Here is a 20,498-nt window from a genome sequence, read left to right as displayed (position 1 = left end):
AGAATTTCTGTCCTTTTTTTTTTTAGGTGAGGCCTCCAGATCTGAATACGATACTCCAAATAAGGTCTCACCGTCGTTTTATAAAGAGTGATAATAGCATCCTATGTGTACTATCCACTCGTTTAATTTTCTACACAAAGCTAAATTCCATAGTTTTAATATGCTCCTTGAGTCGCATGTTGCACGTATATGATTTTAATTAAGTTAAAAAAAAATGAATTGAACACTTCTTCCTACTTTAGGACTACTGTATTGGTATTCTAAGAAATCTATACAAAAATACGTGTTATGATCTACTACTTCGCTCATTTCTTTTCTTAATCCCATCCATAACATTTTCTTATATATTAATGCACGCGTTCTTCCGCATAATTTACAGTAGCAGATTGTAATGTCATCTTAGAAAGATTTTTTTATTTATATGTATTTCCTCTTCTCTGAGTGCTGTTTTTGTAATGCGAACTTTTACTAGCAAACTCTTTAAAATTCATTCGTTAAAAATCCTACTCTTGTTGCGCTATAAATCATATCTGATCTTTTACTTATAAGGTCTAGGGGCCACTGAAGTACGTATATACATACTTACATACATACTTATAAGATTGTTTCAAATGGTGCTGACCACTATAAGTCTGTAGAATTTTCACTCAGATATACTTCCTTGATAGTACAGTGGCTGTGTATTTTGATTTCAAAAGATATCAAATTATATAGCCACTGTGTAATTTGGCATCTTTTGAAAAGATCCCGTCGATGTCGCGAACTTTCTGAGACTTTTTCAAGGGTTGAGTTTAGTCAGTCTCATATGGTGTAGACATTTCCACCATTTATGAAGGTTGGTACCACTATGTTCTTTTTGGGTTAACACGGTTCGTAGATAATGAACTCATTTAAATCGGTTGTGTCAAACCAAAGTATTAATTTCATTTTGTAAAGTGAATAATAAGAAAAAAAAGACGTTTCCATTCCTCTTCTTCTCATTCGCTCTTTTTCTTTTCTTTTCTTATAAAAAAGAACAAAGTGTTCTTCACTTTGGTTAAAATAGAGAAAACTCTCTCTCTGTTATTTTCTTTTATATATTTGTGTACACACTGAGCCTCATGAAGAAACGTTTTATTCTTTCAGGTCAAGCCTATGAGATTGAATTTGACAAGAAAGACTCGAGATCCGGGCCTCATCTAAGAAGCCATCTGCCTTTTTCAGGTAAGATGTATGCAGGTGGTTGTATGTGTGTTCGTGTGCATGCGCGTGCGCGTTCATGTATTACAGGAGATGAGTGGAACACCATGCTGAAAGGGAGCGGAGGGGAAAGGTTGGCTGTCTCTTCTTTGACCACATGGCTGACTGTTATTATCCGTCTTTCTGTACTGATAGCATAAATCTGTTTAAAAGTGATAGAACACATTGCACCACCGGTACCGTGGTTAGGCTGAATGGATTGAGCCCTCACACAGGGACATTGCGGTAAACCTTAGTAGTATTAGCTTACCGGAAGAATATAGCCGCTCATCTTCTTTGAAATAAAATGAAATGAATGAATGAACGACTGACTCTGTGTGCCAGTGTTGCATCATTACTTTACAGGTTAATATGTATTTATTACTACATTTTACGTAAAGTGAATTTTGCTTAAGTTATGATTAAGATCTAATATGGACCTCGAAGAAAATTAACATAGTGATTATTGTTGTCGATCATTTAGTGATCTGTGAAATAAAGGTATAATAATATATGAGAACATTTTATATTTATTTCTGCATTTTAAGCTCTGTGGTTGATATTCTAATTTCAGACGCCCATTTTTAAGGTTAATATATTGAAATATAAGAAGCTTTCTAACACTGTTGGAAGCACATATCCTTTTCTTATATCAATTTATACAGAGCGATTCAAAGTCAAGACACCCAAAGTATTATTTATTGCATATGACACCTAAGGGCAACTATAGACCAGAGATTGATTTCATTAGTGGGAAAGATCATGGAGTCTGTGGTTAAGCAAACGATAGAGGACAATATCGATAGTATTCTGAATCGATCACAGCATGGATTCGTTAAGGGGAAGTCTTGCTTGACTGGTCCTGTTAATTATTACGACGAAGTCATAATAATTAACAGGGCCAGTCAAGAAAGACTTAAATTTAATTTAAATCTGATGACTTTATTTGATGAGTCCACCATGAGAGGGAACGAGGTCATGGATGGACGTTCTTCATGAGGGACCACTATTGAGGCCCTTACTGTTTCTGATCTTCATTAATAACAGTGATGAGGGAATTCAGGGGACTTTTTCAGTTCTCTGATGATTTAAAGGCTGGAATGGTTGTTAACTCCCAGAACTAAGCCATATCACTGGTTAAAGATGCATAGCAGGATCATCTAGACAAGACTGCAGCAATAATTCAGACACAGCATTGGTTTGTTAAGGGAAAGTCTTGTCTGACAAATTTGATTGAATGTACTATATTGAATGAAAATAAATCAGATAGGCTGAAAAATGTCAAGTGAAGTTTAATGCATCTAAATGTAAGGTTTTGTAGCTGGGAAGCAGAAATCCAGGAGATATAAGCTAAGTGGAGAAGGGTTAAAATGGTTCAGGACGAACAAAGACTTATTATTTAGTCAAATATGGCATTTTTCAAGCAGTGCAAACAAGTGGTTAGGAAGGCACATGGTGTCCTGTCTGTGATATGTACGATGCAAGCAGGATGCAAAAAGATATCATTGTCCCTATATATTAGGCGATGGTGTGACTGCATTTAGATTATTGTGTTCGGGTCTGGAGGTCACACCAGAATGCAGACAGAGTTACTAGAAAATATTCAAAGGTCAACCAGATTGATGGAAGTGCTAATCGATGTCCGTATGAATAACGGCTTAGAACGTGCGGACTTCAAAGCTTGGCAGTCGGACATCTCGGGGAAAGGGGAAGAGAGACCTGAAAGGGGTCAATAAAATTAACGATAGGATATATTTTTGCTAATAGGAGAAACAAGAACTAGGGGTCGCAAATATAAAATTTTAGGGAGTAACAGAAGGATGGATCTCATGAAGTAACCCTTTGGGCAGCGCGTTGTAGATCATTGGAATAAATTGTATACCACAGTTGTCAATGCAAACAGTTTGGTTAACTTCAATGCAGTATTAGACAGCTACTTTTTAGCGATGAGGAGTGAATAAGATTTTCAGTTTAAAACTTGTGCACACGTCTTCGAGAATACGTCACAGAATGTGACATCTCTGCATAAGTTTTAAAGTGCAATGTGACATTATGTACAATGCGACATGTTAAAACACGACGTCAAGTTTTACTAGAAATGCTTTTAATAAGGTTGCTAACGTTCTCTTCAAGTTCCTGAAGTGAATGCAAGAAAACCGCATAAAAATAGTCTGAGCTTAGGAAATTGTGGAGACCGCAAGTCTTTCGAAATAACAAGATTTAAAAACGCTGAAGCAGACTGTACTGCCATTGCAACACGAAGGTGGGATACGTTGTGCTCTCTTATTCAAAGTAACCTTCCTGACACTGTCATCTGTGTGATCGGGAAAATGCTTTGAAAATCTATAGCTTACTCTCAGAAATTGGTGTGTTTTCAAATAAAATTGATCAGATCATTTGCCATTGGGATACCATACTCCCAACAATTTTAAGAAAATGTAAAGGTCTCTCATCGAATGCATGTGGTACTCCACTGGACCTAAACTTCAGCTGTGTAAAATAGGCAGTTGAATACCTCGAAATCCCCTCGGATGTATCGGTGAAACCTGTGATGAAAAGAAAATTGCTTATCTTTATCAGATTTTATCAACAAGCAGCTAGTTCGGCGAGAGTGAAACCGTTGTTGTTTATCAAGATCTATAAGACCTGGAGAGATGCCGCATTTGTTAGCGGAGACTCTGAATAACCGATTTATGATACCTTTCGTGGATGATTCAAGATAGTTCTCCTTTCTGCTTCAGGTTTAATACAGACAATTCTTGTACAGATCGTTTTACAATTTTCGAAATGACAAACTTGGTAAGCACATCTCGTATGTTGAATTTTTCTCGCTATGCTTGTTGCTTTAGCATAAGATCTGTTCGCAAAGTAACTTTTAAGATAAAAAAAGAACGCTTCCACAAGGTCATCGGCATTATTGTTTTTTTTTTTTTTTTTTTTTTTTTTGATATCGAATTAGTACTGCACCCATATATTAACGGAAGTTTTTAATTAAATTTCTCATTTTCACGAAATGTTCCATATCTTATATGTTTCATACAATAAATAAAACTTTTGGTTTCCAGAATTTTGGAGATCATTCGGTGTATACGGTTCCTTGTAAACTATCCTTCAGAGAATCCATTGAGCACCACAGTAGCTAATAGTCATGCCATGCTACGCCAACCTTCCCTCCCCCATGGTAGAGAGCTGGCAGTAAGGTAGTGTCGCCATTGGTGTATCAGTTTGATCTGAATTCGGTTGGCTTTATACTTGGAAACTAATATTGTGACCGAAACGCTAAGAAGGATTTCCTTAAAGGAATTCAGATAACTTCCTCGATATTTATACCTGTTACCGATAAAGAACAGTATATAATTACTTGTCCAAAATAATCTCTTACACCGTTAAAAGTACTGTAGCACTTTATAAATGAGAAAATTTCATCATAAAATAAACTTACGGGTAAGAAAGAAGTCCTATTATTTCAGTTTACAATGGGATTCCTAATTATACATAGTAGAGCGATACTAAGGAAATAATATTTATCAACAAAACACTTCTTTAGTTCCCCCGTCATCCCTTCAGTCGGCATTTGGGACTTGGATACACACGAATGTTATTTCGCAGTTATCAGTATTAACCCATCAACTATTTCGTCTTATTCTTGAGGTTAAAAGAAAAGTGATAGCCTTAATATATAAAGAGAAATCTTTATATATAAAAACATAATTCAATACACAAAATATATAAATAATTTTGCTACAATATTCATCAAATCTCATAACGTGAAGTAGGTTCCATGTGCAAACTCGGTTTTGTACTTCAAATAAATAGCATTGTTTTCTAAGACACCGCGTGCAATAGCAACGTAATTGGATAGAAGTGCTGTTTTCTTGAAGTGCGATACTCAGGTTACTCGTAGTGACTTGTTTCAATATGCAATTTCATATTGTGAAATTTGATACACCTTATAGCAAACTGCTATACAGTGTTTAGTAATGAAATTACAAATTATGTACTCCCTCCTGCTTCAAATGGGCGACCAGACGAGCCACCGTCTGGTCGCCCTGATTTTTCAGGCCCTACGGTGAAACCACCATACCGACTTCGCGATATGGTGGTTTCGCTATTGTCTTAGCTACCTCATACCGAGACTTTTGCTTTTGGCCAGTATTTTATGTATATTAAGTATCTTACACCATCGTTCAGATCTGTCGTTCGGTTAAACATTTCGTTTAATTTTGTAATATAAACTTAAAAAAATATCTGATATTTTTGTATATTTGTTCCTCATAACTTGGAAACATATTTTTATTAGCCTTAGGCCGAGATGAAACATTAAACTTTTCTCCTGATTAAAAAAAAATAATAATAATAGTAAATGATTCGTCATTCAATGATTTATTATTTAAAAAAATACTTTCTTTTTTTTTTTTACTTAAACTCAATGGTGAATAATGAAATTCTTTAAGATTCCGCCTATAACAAAAATGCAAAATATTATTTATATATTAAATATTTTATGCCACATAAGATCTGTTTACGAATTCACAGCCGCATAACTACATTCCATCGCTAAGATGTAGTAACGTCCCCATTATTTTGGATACCGACTACTCTCATAAGCAGTGCGAAACAAATTGCATTTTTAGCTATGAGGGGTTGTCCTGTCTAAATTGCATTTTTGTTGTATTGTATTGTCATCCCAGTTTATCTTACCAAACGACAGTTATTTTGATGAATCCCTTTGAGCCTCAGATACCGACAGGATTTTAGCTCCCCCACCTCTCTTTCTCTTTCTGACCGGCATTGCTCAATCGCATCTTTTTCTTCCTTTATTATTATTTTTATTTATTTCCTCCGTCGTTTTACTGCTCTCAAATTACACATTAAATTATTTAATGTTGACACTTCTAATATCTACCCTTTGCTACCCCATACACCGCTCATGTTTTTCTTTTTCCATATCGGTGTCTAATGTAGGGCGGCTCCTGAACGCCAGTTCAACTGCGCGTGTTACTCTGAGATGATATAAAACCCCATACACTGGTATCGGAAACACTGTAGTGTATGTTCTGTTTTAATAAACTCAGATGAAGATGAAAATGATAAGTTATAAAATCCTCCGCGATGATATGCGGATGAAGTCAGTTCATAACAGTTAATCTGCTGACGGTCAATACTTGCATTTCCAATTTATTTAAAAATATCTTCTCATTCAGCATTTCTGAACTATTATGCTGTTTTGTTTTGTTTTTTTATTGTTGTATGGACATTTGCTGTGCCATTATCCACGAGTCGTGTTTTAAACTAGTGGTGTTCAGTTCTGGGGTAAGAAAAGTCTGTCTTCAGGACGCATAAATAATTATAAACAATTATATTATAGCATTTTAGCCTTATTTAAAAATACATATACTATTTGTAGACTACAGAAAAAGAGTTGTGAAGGTGTAAAATAGAACCATATTACAAAAATCTGGGATTGCAAACGAGAAAAGATTGCCCACCAGTCTTAAATTAGTGCTTTGAGACAAGTTATGATACAGTTACAGTAAACTGATTTTTCAGTGTCCTAGTCAAACGGGAAATAATGCAAGCGCACATTCTGTAGACCAATGCTTTTTTTTTTTTTTTTTTTTTTTTTTGTGCTGTGACTCAAAATTAACTGGCGTATTTGTCATACTAAGAGTTTACTATCGTAAAATGACAATGTGTAGACTACAAAAAGTTTTTAAATACAGTATTATCAGTGATATACGTAAGTATGAACATAAAATTCTTTGTTCTTTCTGTTCTCACAGAATGTTTTTTTTTTTTCTCTTTTACAATTGATTGGCGCAAATATATCTTACATTTGTATTCATACATTGTTTCTCTCTCTCTCTCAGCCTTTCTCTGTCACTTTTTCTTTCATCATATTTTTCCTTTCTTTTTCCAATTTCTTTGTTATTTCTTCTCTTTAGTTTTTTTCTTCCCTCTTATAAACTTGAAGTTACTTGTAGAGGCTACAATTTCACATGTGTTTTTTTTTTTTAAATACTCACTAGGCCATAGAAATGAACACTGCTTTTTTAAACTACGAAGGACAGCCTTTTGGTGGTCGCCGCCAGCCAGTGTCTAGTTGCTATCTTGGTATCAAATTGAATTAAGGTATCAAAATCGGAAATCGTGATCTGTCCCTTTAAGCCACTGTATAGCAAAAGATGTTTATTTCTACTCTCTCTTTCCATGAAACATCTTAGTTTTGACAGGCCTGATGAATAACTTCCATGGTTTAGATAGTTTATAATTTATATTGTTCTTATAGGATTTTAGGCTCATCAGTCATTAAGGCCATATTGCGCCGTATATAATATGTCTGCAAATTGCGTGTGTTCTGTGGTTGATTTTCTCTTTTCTGGACGAAAAACTCACCCGAGTTTCAGAGAGAAAAAAACTACCCTCGCCTGAGACCGACTAATCAGTCGCGTTATGAAAAGGCCCATAAAAGTTCCTCGCATCATTGACGAAATTCGAACTCAGATCTTTTCTATCCATGTATGTGAGGAGAATGGTGATTATGCCAACTATGCTATCCAAGTGGGCATAATTTTATGCAGATTCATTGCATTCCTCTTTTGGCATAATAAAGTGAAGAACTATTAGAAACACCGTGCTGGTTTTTAAAATTGAACAGAAGTTTTTAACACGAAAATTATAAAATTGTTAATTTTATATAACTGATTGGTTAGATAAGTACCCAAAGTTGTAAAATAGGCACTCTCCTAGCTTGTAGGCCATTGCGTAGGCTTGTAGTGCCATTTATTTGAAAGGCGAGACACTGCTGTGAGAGTTTATTTTCATAAAAGTTAACTTTTTTCAGCCACTAAATGTCCAAACAGCTCTTTCTGATCGCATTTTCGTCCATATTTTGATTTCTTATTACTGAACTTGCTGTAACTTCGATAAAGGAGTAATTGGAACTGTGTGCAAGCACTGTCCTAGCAACGCAAGTCAAGCAGATGTAAGTTGTCAATACTCTCGCAGTAATGCTCGTTCAAGTCTCCAAGTGAAAGTGACGCTAACTATTGTCCCCTATTGACACAAGGGATTGGTGATACAAATGTTACAACCCCTAGACATGTAACGAATCCATTCGTACTCCCTATTTTTTTCCTTATGGCAGAGACGACCCCTAAACCATTTTCATACTGTAAACTAGGTCAAGTAAACAAGGTAGGAAGGGATGTGGTAGAGAGGATACAGAACTTTGACAGATGGCAGCACGAGTGCTTATTTATCAAGATGAATTTTCTCTTTCTCTCTCAAAATGTTTTGCCATCTTCTTGCCGATCATCTTACCGCCTCTCTCTCTCTTTCTCTCTCTCTCTCTCTCTCTCTGTATTCCAAGCTGAACAAGGAGTGAAAGAAGCTGAGAACATTAACTATTTTAGATGCATAAACTATCACTCGGTGTAAGTGAATTCCACATATTTATATTCTATTCATTAACGGATATGTTGTGCAGCGATGCGAGTCACTCACTACAGGAGAAACTAATGAAAATAGACCGATAGTATGCCAGAGTGCAGAAATTTGCATAACAATACCGAATATACAATTCGTGTATATAATTCTCCTCAGCAAGGCTACATGAATTATGACAGGGTCTGTTTTGACCACTGCGCTGTTTCGGAATCGCTAACTTTGATTCCTGCTCGAACTTGTTACAATGAACAATTATTATGTAAGCCTACAATGAAGCTATTCATCTATTAATTACCCACAGTTCTTTGCTTCTAGAGCGCTTGCGCAGAACGCACTAAAGTTTATGTCATTATCCAGCACTGTCTGAAACATATATATGTATATATATTAGGCACCCCTATATCTGAACTCCCCCTACGGAAACTCTACCTCCTCTCTCTCCGCCAGTGGCACGCTGTTTGAACGGCTTTGCGTTTGCAGCTCAGTGTTTAGCTTTCCACTGGTGACACGATGGCCTGAATAAGTCCCAGATCGTTGGTGTTGTCATACCAGATTGATGAACAGGGGCCCCCCTAGCAAGTCTCATGCGGACACTAAACCTAGGAATAATTAAAGCGAAATTGAGCGCATTGAAACATGTCTATAGCAGATTAACGTCCAACCAGTGATGGCAGACATTGCTGTTTAAGGGGTCGTCCTGCAGCTGTGCCCTTTCCCACACTATGGGTTTCAACACTGGCGAGGACTGTACCTAACAATGAGAGGATTGCGCGTTGTCATAGGACGCTTTATCGTCAACAGAATGTCACCCACACTAAATACCACCAAATACATACATAGATATTCAGGACTAACCCTTTACAACGATCATCCTATCTTACTCTCGTTCCAGGTAGACGGAACTGTATACAAATAAACTACGTACAAATAAACTGAGTGCGCAGTTAAATTGTTTTAAATGAACAACGCACCAACCCAGAAGTATACTCAGAAACGGACAAAGTTGTTTATTGAAAAACGTTATACGAGTATATAGGAAATCGTTTTAGAAAAAAGTTTTTAACCATTTTATGGTTAAATACTTCTGTTTTGTTAAAATGGTGTATCATAACTTAATTTCTGAACGCCACTAGATCTTGAAAGATGCTGGGAGTAATTTTTCCTTATCCACTCTGAAAATATAGACAGCTAATTTGCCCTTTCCACTGAAAACTGAGCACGAGCTTTCTTTCTGTGCCTTAACACTTTCAAATATATATTGGCTTGCAATGCCGAGTGAACTACAGGGATTTTGTGAAGAGACGCTTTTACGGATACACATATCACTCTGTAAAAATACTTTAAGTTTTTATCTGTAGGTGTGAAAATGGTTTGCGGAAAGGAAAAACAAACATCTGTAATTCTTCACGCTAAGAGGATACAATTGTGATAATACACTACAAATAAGCACAAAAGATAAGAAATAGTCGACGAAATTTTCTCTTACCTACCTACTTTCTTGGAGTTACGAAGGAAGAAATCAGCTATTTCTTATCATATGGACTTATTTGTAGTGTATTATCACAATTGTATCCTCTCAGCGTTAAGAATTCACAGATGGTTTGTTTCCTGCTATGACTACACCTCTTCGTTGAATTTAACGGAAGTGAAGGTGCTACCGGAACTGAAAGTGTGTATCTCCGAAAAACATGCCAACCGTGGACTTGTAACTTCGTCCGATTTCTTAAATAGAATACACTATGTTCAGCTTATTTTCACAACAATATGAACATTGCGTGGATGTGAAAGATAGAAAGCTGTGCTGGATACACTCGGAGAGGAATCCTTAGTACGAAGTGTCAGAAGTATCATACTTATTTTAAAGAAATTATATTTACGTATCCCATGGATATGTTGAATCCCAACTGTCATGGCAAAACTTTCGTGTAGTAATTTACTGTTTTTTCATCTCTTATAAAGTAGAAAACCGCAATGTGGCTCTTGCCCCATCTGCTATCATAATTATCAAAACAAGAGGAAAAAAATGAAGGCTAAAAAGACCACCTGCTTTCTAATGCTCAAGGCCCTTAGGCATACTCAGGGATCTTGTAATGGTGACTGCTTCAGGTAATTGCGTACAAGGCTGAACCACCTTTGTTTTATTAAAATAGTCCTCTTTAATCAAACGCCTCATTTCTATATGAATACCTTTAGCATCGATATGAAAGATATGTTATCTGAGTGTTTCGGCAGCAACAATATTCTTTAATTCACAGTTTTAAGTGTTCGATTAATAAATATTAACAAAATCTCTTGTTATAACGATGCCAACATATTACACCATTTGGCTGATGCTCGTCGCATACTCTGCTTCCATAGGTTTAAACGAGATCAATTTATTCAATGTGGATTCAACAAAAAAAAGGTCTTATTGCATTCATCTATTATCTGTTATTTTACTTCTCTCCTTTTCTTATTTTGTTTTTTCATCAATAATAATGCCATTGTTGATTTATATGCGATTTCACATTAACTTTCATTCATGCAATTCATTTTAATTGAATTCATTAATCTAAATTTAGCTAATATAATTTCTAAATACGTTAATAGTGTATAATTTATACAAAATTTGCTTGCTTGTTAGCAAATCCTGTACAATTGTGTTACAGAATAAAGCAGCCTTTTCTTTTTCTTTTTAAGAGTTCAGTTAAAATTCCTGCTTGATGACTTAGAAATTCTGTGAAAACAAAAGTGTTTTGCGTTTTTGGAAACATTTATTGAGCATTACTTTATTTTAATTCATTTAACGTATGTCAGGTATGTCAGGTCTCTTTTAAGATTTGGTAAATACTGGAATTAAGTAAAAACAAACAGCGTTTCGTATTTAGCGCAAAAAAAAAGTATAAGACTCTTCCAAGCTTTAAAATTGTGGTAAGCATGTTCATGCCACTTTTGAACGCGTCATGCCTAAATTAAATGAAATTTGACAACCATAACTGTAAGGGAATGTATGATGATTATACTACCACCAAATGAATTTCTTGTCAATCAGATAATGATGTATGCTGTGAAATTATTCGCTAGATAGTGTACTTTAGTAAACACAGCCGATTCCTAGCTCACGGAACGAATACAGAAAGGAGCAGCGCACTTAGAGGAAGGTGGTGGGCAAGGCCGGAAGTGGATAGTAACTGTACAGGAAATAAATAACTTTGACCTTTAACTGTGTACTTGTCACGGGCAATTATTTACGACTGACATTTGTTCAAATCTTGAACAGTTGCTTAATAATATTTCTAAGCGTTTTTTTTAGGCAAATGATAACCGCACCACAGGGTCAAAGGTAAAACTGGCGGCTGTGGGACCTAATATGAGTATCTTTTGTCTTCCATTCTCAAGTTTTTCGTTCTGCAAATTGATCAGGATTTACATTATGGAAACCGATTGCATGTTACTTCAGTTCATTGGACGAATCTAATTTAAGTGAGTATTAACCCACTTCCGAAATGGAGGGGGAGGGCGTTAAATTTCCATGTTTTCACACTAGATTCTTTGCAGTATTCTTACGGTTCCAAACGAACTTTGAGCGCTGTTTATACATAAGCAAACAAAATGCACGTTTGCCTGTGTCACCGTATTCCCACACGCGCATACTACACCAACTGTGTGAATGGGGTGTTTGCGTGCACGCACTCTGCACCGTAAATATGGATATAATGTTGGTCATAAATATTCAATAAGCCCTATGTAACGTGGTATTGGGCCGTTGTCTATACGGGAAGAAATTTATGGTATGTGATCGGTGCTGAAATGTTTGCATTTTATGTAGTGTTGTTATTTTCCTATTGGTAAAGGAAAAATGGTCCTAAGATTACATTTTGAAAAAAAGTTTCAATATCCCCGCACCCAGTAATCGATATTGTAATATAACCTGACGTCACAAAAATTGTGACGTAACAAGATTGTGGTTTTATGATGTCATAAAAATAATTCTAAAATCGCCTTTCTTTCTTGGGAAATTCATCTTTGACTATGAACATTAAACGGCTAAATCCCTGTTTAATGACTGTTTTCCGTTATATTTTAATACGTCTCTAACAGCTGTTTAATGCGATTCTGGTATGAAATCTGTCCAGTAAAATCTTTTCTTTCCTACCTGTTTTATTCTGTTATCTCCTACCGGATTTGAGAGCTGGGTTTCTTTTTTTCTTTTTTTTTTTTTTTTAGCCTTTATATTTTCTTTTCTCTGTTTTTGAATTCACTGCAGTATCTTCCTAAGCCACCTAAACAAACATACATAACGAGCTTCACAGTCGCAATAAGTGCTCTTCACTTCTCAGGGGAAAAGAATAAGAATGATCAGCCAGCTGTACTTGTCCCAACACTGCAAGATCCGTTTTGTTGGCTTCCCAGAACTTGTTAAGTTGCCTTCTGCGAAGTGAAGTGAATCAGACGTTGCTCAACCCAATGACTGTGTTACATTATCTATCCACTTATGTAGAAGAAAAGGATAATGCGTAATTATTGCAGTATCTAATAAATCTTAAGTTTCAATAACCAATTAAAATATTTTTGTAATTTTTTGCGTGTCAGTCTTGATGATTCTATTTTTTTTTTTTTTTCTCTTTTAATATTATGCAGAGCGAAAAAAATAAAAACAGACTACAAGTTACCACGTAGTTAAAATGGTCAGGAATATTCAACTTTCCCAAGAGTTATACATCATTCTTTTCTTATAAAACTATTTATATAGTAGAGATTTGGCAACATATTTTGTGACTTACATTTAATCGAAGTAAGTTAAATTTGTTACCTAAACTGCTTGAGATTCTGCCACGTGTACTATAGTGTCATTTTTCGTCTACAAACCCTGCAGTATGGGAAGGGAGATTTGGTTATTGGTTGTTTAGGTTTGTTTTTTTTTTTTTTTTTTTTTTGCGGAGAAACAACTTTGGTCATAGTGCGCTATTTCATATACTCTGTCTTTTCGTGTATTATATATGTACAAGTGTGTTTTTACTGGGCCAATCTGCATGTTTCGAGGGATTAAAAACCTGGAATAACTCATAGTCCCCTACCTCCTCTGCCTGTGATCCAATTACTACCTCAGTTGAAGAGGCCTTTAAGAATTTCTTGAGCCTTCCGATGGGATTTCAACCTCTCCAAATGAATGTCAAGTAGCGAACTCACTATATTGTCAAGAAGAATGCAAAATTGGAAGCTTTTCTGATAGCCACTGAACGATTTCACTCTTCGGTTTTAATTTCCTTGTACGAATTACCAGAAATATACTTTTATATTGATAAATTCCAGAAGAGATCACGACTTTTTTTTTTTTTAATTGATAGGAATGCTAATGACGGATCTAGAAACCATTTCATCTCATCTTTTAAATAACAGTTTGTCTAATATTGTTTCTTAATTTATAAATTCATATAGCATCTTAAAACTGTTACGTTTTACTATTTTAAAACGATAGAAAGAGGGAAATGATTTATCATGGCTTTTTTTTCTCTCTCTCATATAAGCCTTTGATTATTAATGAGATGGTACTTATTGAAGTACTTTCCTGTAAACAGCACTCCCCATAATGAAAAGTATTTTAGATATTTATTTTAGAGTGTTTTATTTTCGAATAGTTATTTTGGAGGTTCAGTCATCTCATCAGAGAATGTATGGACACCTTGCATGAATACTGACAAAATAGTTAATAACAAAAGTGTCTTTACGTGTGCGATACCATGTCGTGCTGAAAAATCGTTCTTTTGAAGTAAAGTGACTTCTAGGTCCCTTGCCCGTAACTTACCATGCCTTAGATTTCTTATTGTTTTATTTTTGACTTATTTTGAAATTGTCTCTTTCGACTGCCATTTTGAAACAAGATGGCCTCTATTCCAAATATAGGTGCCATTCCCCTTAAGAACTCATGTATTTGTAGTTGGTACAAACCAAACTATTATATTAGGTCCTGGTAATTTATTACATATACCCGTATTTGTGTCTATAAATTTCGTGTGTTCTCTGGTCGATTTGCCTGTTTTGCTGGACGAAAAAACCCAGTTTCTGGGTGAAAAAACCTTGCTATCTACGCCTGAGACCAACTAACTCATCTGCGGAGTGAAAAAAGCCCATTAAAGTTCCTCGCGTCGTCGACGAGATTCGAATCCGTGGTTTCCCATTCTGTGTTGTAGTTCGGTACAAGCCAATTTTACAGTACAAAGCATATTCAGCGATAATTTTATTTCTCTCCACCATCTTGAAAGAGACGCCATTACCTGCTGAGACACCTTAGCATTCATCCTGAAATGGATCTTCACCACCATTTTGAAGGTACTCCATAAGGACCATTCAATGAGTAATGGCCATGGAAAAATTTTTCTTATTTCTCTGTTTTTGACATTCTTATGGATAATTATCGCATTTTACATTTGTAAAATCAGACAACTCTTGTTAACTTTTATAAAAACTTTCATTTAGGCCTATACACTGCTGGACAAAATTAACAGAACAAAATGTTTTTTAAGAATATTTTATGGTGACAATGTGTTGCCGAAGGCGAATATTTGATATACCGGTAATAGGCATCCTGGCATGCAAATTCCGAGTAACCAATAGAAATCGATCTACCACCTTACAGAGCTACACTTTATGCAAATAATTTATGCCTATAAACACACGGGTTGCGAACACATTGCTTCATTCCCATTTTTTGGCTTGTTCAGTGGGATAGCCACATCTCCAGTACGCAGGATGGCAAGTCATCGTCGTTTAGATGGTTCTTTGAGATGGCGGGATAGTCGATAACTTGAAGGCGGGCAGTCGTTGGCGGACTTGGCATGTTAGCTTAACGTGTCGCGCAGTGTCGTCTCGGCACTATAGAAGCAGTTTCAGGAGACAGGAACCATTACAAGAAGAGCTGGCCAAGGTCTCCCGAGGGCTACGTCAACCCGCTATCGTCAAGACGGAACCCTACGATGACCTGTCATCAACTATCGCAGAGATTCCCAAACTTTCTCGGTTCACGGCGCCCTTCACCCAAACTTTCTCGGTTCACGGCAGTCGACAAGGAATATAGGCCGAAAGAACTCGGTCGACTTCCTTCCCAGGACCACGTTAGAGGACAGTAGACCCTGCTCCCGGAGACCTATTCATCACTGCCCTGAATCCATCATCCCAGTGTACAAACTTTTCAGGAGTCATAATGCTCTTTTTTTTTTTTTTTTTTTTTTTTTGTGTTTATTGAATTATATGATTTCTTATATGTAAACCCCTGGCTTGTAGCCGTGAAGGGAGTTGTATACAGCAAGGTGCTTTCTGTATATAATAAAGAATTCTTCTTCTTCTTCTTCTTCTTACTGTCCCAGTAATTTTTTCACGGCACCCCTAGACCAAAAGAAATACCTAACACAGTGGTTTTCGACCTTTTAATATATACCTATATAATAATTTTATTCTTTATATAGAGGTACTAAATAAAGATCAATTATAGATCACCACAAAATTAAAAAGATACGGTACAATGGATATTGTACCCTTTTTATAATGAAATAAATATATAAATTTTAAAAAAATTAAAAAAATAATAATTACTTTAAGAAACTTAAACCCAAATTACACGGCACCCCAAGAATTGTTGCGGCATCCCGGTTGAAAACCACTAAACTATCGCTTGAGATTGCTGCGGCCACAGGTGAAAACATTTCCAACCGGACTGTGTTAAGAAGGCTCAATTCAAGTGGTCTCTACGCAAGGAAGCCAGCTGATTGTGTCCCAAACCACCGCATAGCTCGACGAAAGTCGAGCCATGAACATGTGGCTTGGAGCCCTGACAGATGGGGCTACAGTTCTGTTCTCTGATGAGTCCCGTTTTAGCCTATAAACAGATTCTAGACTTTATTTCATTTGGAGACAACGAGGATTGCGGTACCATCCCTCCAACATCAGAGAAAGGGATACTTACGATGCAGGCGATATTCTCATGTGGGGCGGAATAATGATCAACGGCTGCACCCATCTTCATGTTTTTTTTTAGGGTACCGTAACTGCACAGATGTAACCAGAACAGATCCTCGTATCCTATGTGCGACTTTTTAGTGGTGCAGTTGGCCCAGATTTTCTTTTCATGCACGACAACGCCACTGCGCATAGAGTTGAAGAGGTGGAGACTCTTGAAACTGAATATATCCAATGACTGCCGTGGCCAGCACGATCCTAAGACTTAAATCCGATAGCACATGTGTGGGACGCCCAAGGGCGTCCCGTTACACACCGACAGCCAATTCATCGGGTGATATGGTGAGCTAAGGCGGAAGAATGGGATTTGTTGTCACAGAATCTTATAGACACCCTTATATTGAGCATGGTCACTGTCAGACCTGTTTAACCGTTGGAGGGCTCATACGCCATAGTGACAACACGTGACCATATTTTTTGAGCATTTCGTAACTACTTCTGTAATGCGACCTTTTTGGTAATTCTTAAAGAACCCCTATAAATATCCTTTATACCTGTCCGAAGTTTGTCGCTATTTTCTTATTTCATTGTTATTCTGTGGTACACCAAATTTTGTCCCGCTTCATTGCAAGCTATAAGAGTTACACCACGTTTTCTACGTAATCTGTTAATTTTGTTGAGCAGTGTATTTCAGTCTACCTATGTACAATATATCCGTACAAATCATAATCTAAATATAACCACTAAAATGAATAAATCGTGATAAATACCTTCCACTTAAGTGTTTTGCACGTGATAACTGTACCGTTATGTATTTTTAGATGGCCTGCCAAGTGGCCGGGTTTATTTATTTATTTACTTTTGTAACAGGCAAGTAGTGAGGTGCAAAGCGTTATGCGGTTTGGGATCTATCACTTTAGTGAATACAGTTTTCCAAAATGCTTTTTTTCAGCCCCATTTCGGAACATTTTTCGCCGGAGAAAATTAACGTTCCTTTTAAGCGCTTGAACTGTTTACGTGCAACTAATTCCCACCAGCTTGAAGTACAGTAAGTCACCGCACACTTCAGGTGGCGCTGTGGTACACTACCACTTAAGACTGACGCAGGTGAGAGGCGCGTGCTAGGCGTGCTTCACGCGGCGCGCGTGTGCCTCCATGACGACCATCTGTCTAACGTAAAGAAATCGGCGTCTGTTGCCACGGTGCCGTAGACGTGACAGGCGGAACTGAGTACGGCCACTTGGCAGCCCGCGTTTCTAATAAGGACGAACCGCGGGGGGTTGGAGGGAGAGCAGAGGGGTAAGACGCAGAAAGGGGGGAACGAAGAGTGAGAGTTTGAGGGCGCAGAGGAGAAAACGCTTGGTCAACAGCTTGTGACGGAAGGAGCGTGCCGAGGCTAGCCGAGGATTGCACGAGAAAGCCTTCATTACGATGACGTGTCTGTATTGTCGCTTAAATTGGAGACGAAAATGAAATTGTGGTTTAATGGAAGAAGCTTTAGCCACCGGACTGTGTCCTGTAATTTGTTGAAGTATCCTTGCCCTAATAGAGAGCCTGCCTCGAACTGATTACCTAAGGTGAAATTAAGTTGCGCGAGGGGTTGTTCCTTCTCAATATTGCATTCTGGTCATAACGCTTAGCTATTCCAAGTATTCTTTTCATAAGGGAAATCTACTCGTTGCGGGGGATTCATACAATTAAGTAAGTAGTCTACTGATTACAGAGCCTTACAGTAGGCGGCGAGCGACCTGATCGCCCTGGCTGGCACATGACTAATCGTCTCGTGTTATTACCTATACTTTAATCCACTAAATGCTTCCTTAACACAAATTATTTTACCTAATAGCGTAGTACTTTTTCTTACTGCTCGCTTATGATATGGCAAAAGAAACTTGCCTGGCGCATGCATATGTATGGTCTGCTGAAGCACATAGTTCAGAAAATAATCTCCCCACTCAGCGTTTCCATGACGGTTGTAGTAGTAGCTATGTCGCATTCTGCTCACTTGAAAAGGTTTGAGTTCAGATCCCATCGAATACTTAATCGGTCTCTGGTGGGAGTGAAGGATATGTTCCATTTTTTTCTTTTCTTTTCTTTTTTTTTTTTTTTTTTTTTATCTAGCAAATAGACAAACCTCAGAACATACTCAGACTGCAGACATGATACCCTGATGTCTCCTGGTATAAGTTGCCTAACTCCTAATCCACAGTAACCAAATACTGTACGTACCTTGGTTCTCTCTCTCTTTCTGCGCACGCGCGCGCGCACACACACACACTACTTGACATAGTTGTTAAAATAATTACAGAACTGTAATTATTGTATTAAATAATAAAATATGTAAAATTTTTTATTATTTAATGAAAAATTTTATGTTGAAACCTGAGAAATGTGAATATAAAAAACTACAAGCCAAGTCAATATAGAACACAGTTCACACCTGGCATATGGATTTAGCACGTCGTTACTCTAAATTATACCACATGGAGAATCTGTTATTTGTTCCTCAAGACAAAAGAGAAATTACATTTTTGGTTCAAATTTCAAAATAAAATGTAGTTTAAAATGCTTTATTATTTTATAAACTATATGTGGAATCTAGTGATTTAAATTGAATGGGATGAAGTAAAATCAAAAGACAGTAGTGCAAGTAGGAACTTACATAATTATTTACCTATATAAGGTTGTTAAAAACCGTATGTTGACATGCTGTCACTGAACACAGTTTTCCTGAATAAAGTTGAAACCACTGTTTATAAGTACCTCGCGTCATCGGCAAGGTTCTAATCTGAACTTTTCGAAATAGGTGGCATTGGCTGTACGAGTGTGTGTGTACGCGCGCACTGCTCCATTTGTAATACACTTAAAACAAAGCTATTAGACTACTACTTTCAATTTCAACCCCCTCCTATTTTGTATTCCTCGGCAGGATAGTAGTATTATTATATTTTTTATTAGCTTGCCACTACTATCATGCCAAGAGCTGGCACGCTTGTGACCGAAGTAGATGAAGCTTTATGAACTTAAAATGTGGACTTTTTAAATCTTGCTTAAAAACGTTATGACCACATCTTCCAAAAGCATTGGTCGTTTCTATTTTCTCATCTTCCGAGAGAGAGAAGAGCTTCTTAATGAAACTTAATAAACTGCTCTGATGTTATTCGTACCAGGGGTCACATTGTGGTTTATGAAGGTTTTATGTAAGACTCAATGTAGAAGCCCTGTTTACTTTTATAAAATATTTTAACTAGCTGTTTAGTTGGTGAAATGATAATTATGAAATTAAATTATTTTTTAATTTTCTAAAATAAAATTATTTTAATGATTATTGTTGTAATATAGATGTGAGTTGCAAAAGGCTATTGTATGAGATGTAAAATCTGTCGTCCTTTGGCAGAACACTTTCCCACATTTCTAAAGCCGGAAAGCATATTTGGAAGCGTGTCATTAGGTGACAGTGTACACATTATTTCTGAAGAAGAAGGAAACAACATTCACTGACTCACATTCCGGGTGGCGTGATATTCCTAACATAAAGCGTACACTTTGAGATGCATTAGAATAACCCTGACAATCATATCCGTTGAACTCATCTAAGGTTCTGTGAATGGAAAGAGATATTTATTTGTGTCTTTCCTCTCCAAGAAACGGAAAGCTGGCTTGAAAGTTTCATGCTTCCTATGTCACTGTTCGCTATCTGAGTCATGTAGGATAGATCAGACGTCTCGTGACTTAACACGTGCAGGTTCTGAATACTTGTGTGCCTTCTGTTAATAGTACGCTAAGAATGCACAGCAGCTTCGTGTTTATTTTCATTGCACCACCTTGGATTTACGGATATGATTTTCGGATTGGGGAAATATGAATATTACTCATCATAGTGTCCAAGTTCTTATTAA

The 20,498-nt window shown here is 36.7% G+C and overlaps 1 protein-coding gene across 1 annotated transcript in view; it reads left to right on the top strand.

Moving 5' to 3' along the window:
- The window catches only part of pros (homeobox protein prospero), a 174,774-nt gene that overhangs the window by 11,484 nt on the left and 142,792 nt on the right, over positions 1-20,498 (top strand). Inside the window, exon 2 of the mRNA XM_090369603.1 lies at positions 1,126-1,203. The gene's annotated coding sequence lies outside the window, so the exon portion shown is untranslated. The remainder of the gene's footprint in view (positions 1-1,125; positions 1,204-20,498) is intronic.

This window comes from Mastigoproctus giganteus, chromosome 3 (assembly GCF_048544385.1).
Source record: "Mastigoproctus giganteus isolate SK-2022 chromosome 3, ASM4854438v1, whole genome shotgun sequence".
NCBI lineage: Eukaryota > Metazoa > Arthropoda > Arachnida > Uropygi > Thelyphonidae > Mastigoproctus > Mastigoproctus giganteus.
The sequence above is the reverse complement of the archived record's forward strand: the minus strand, read 5'-3'. Positions and strand labels throughout refer to the sequence as shown.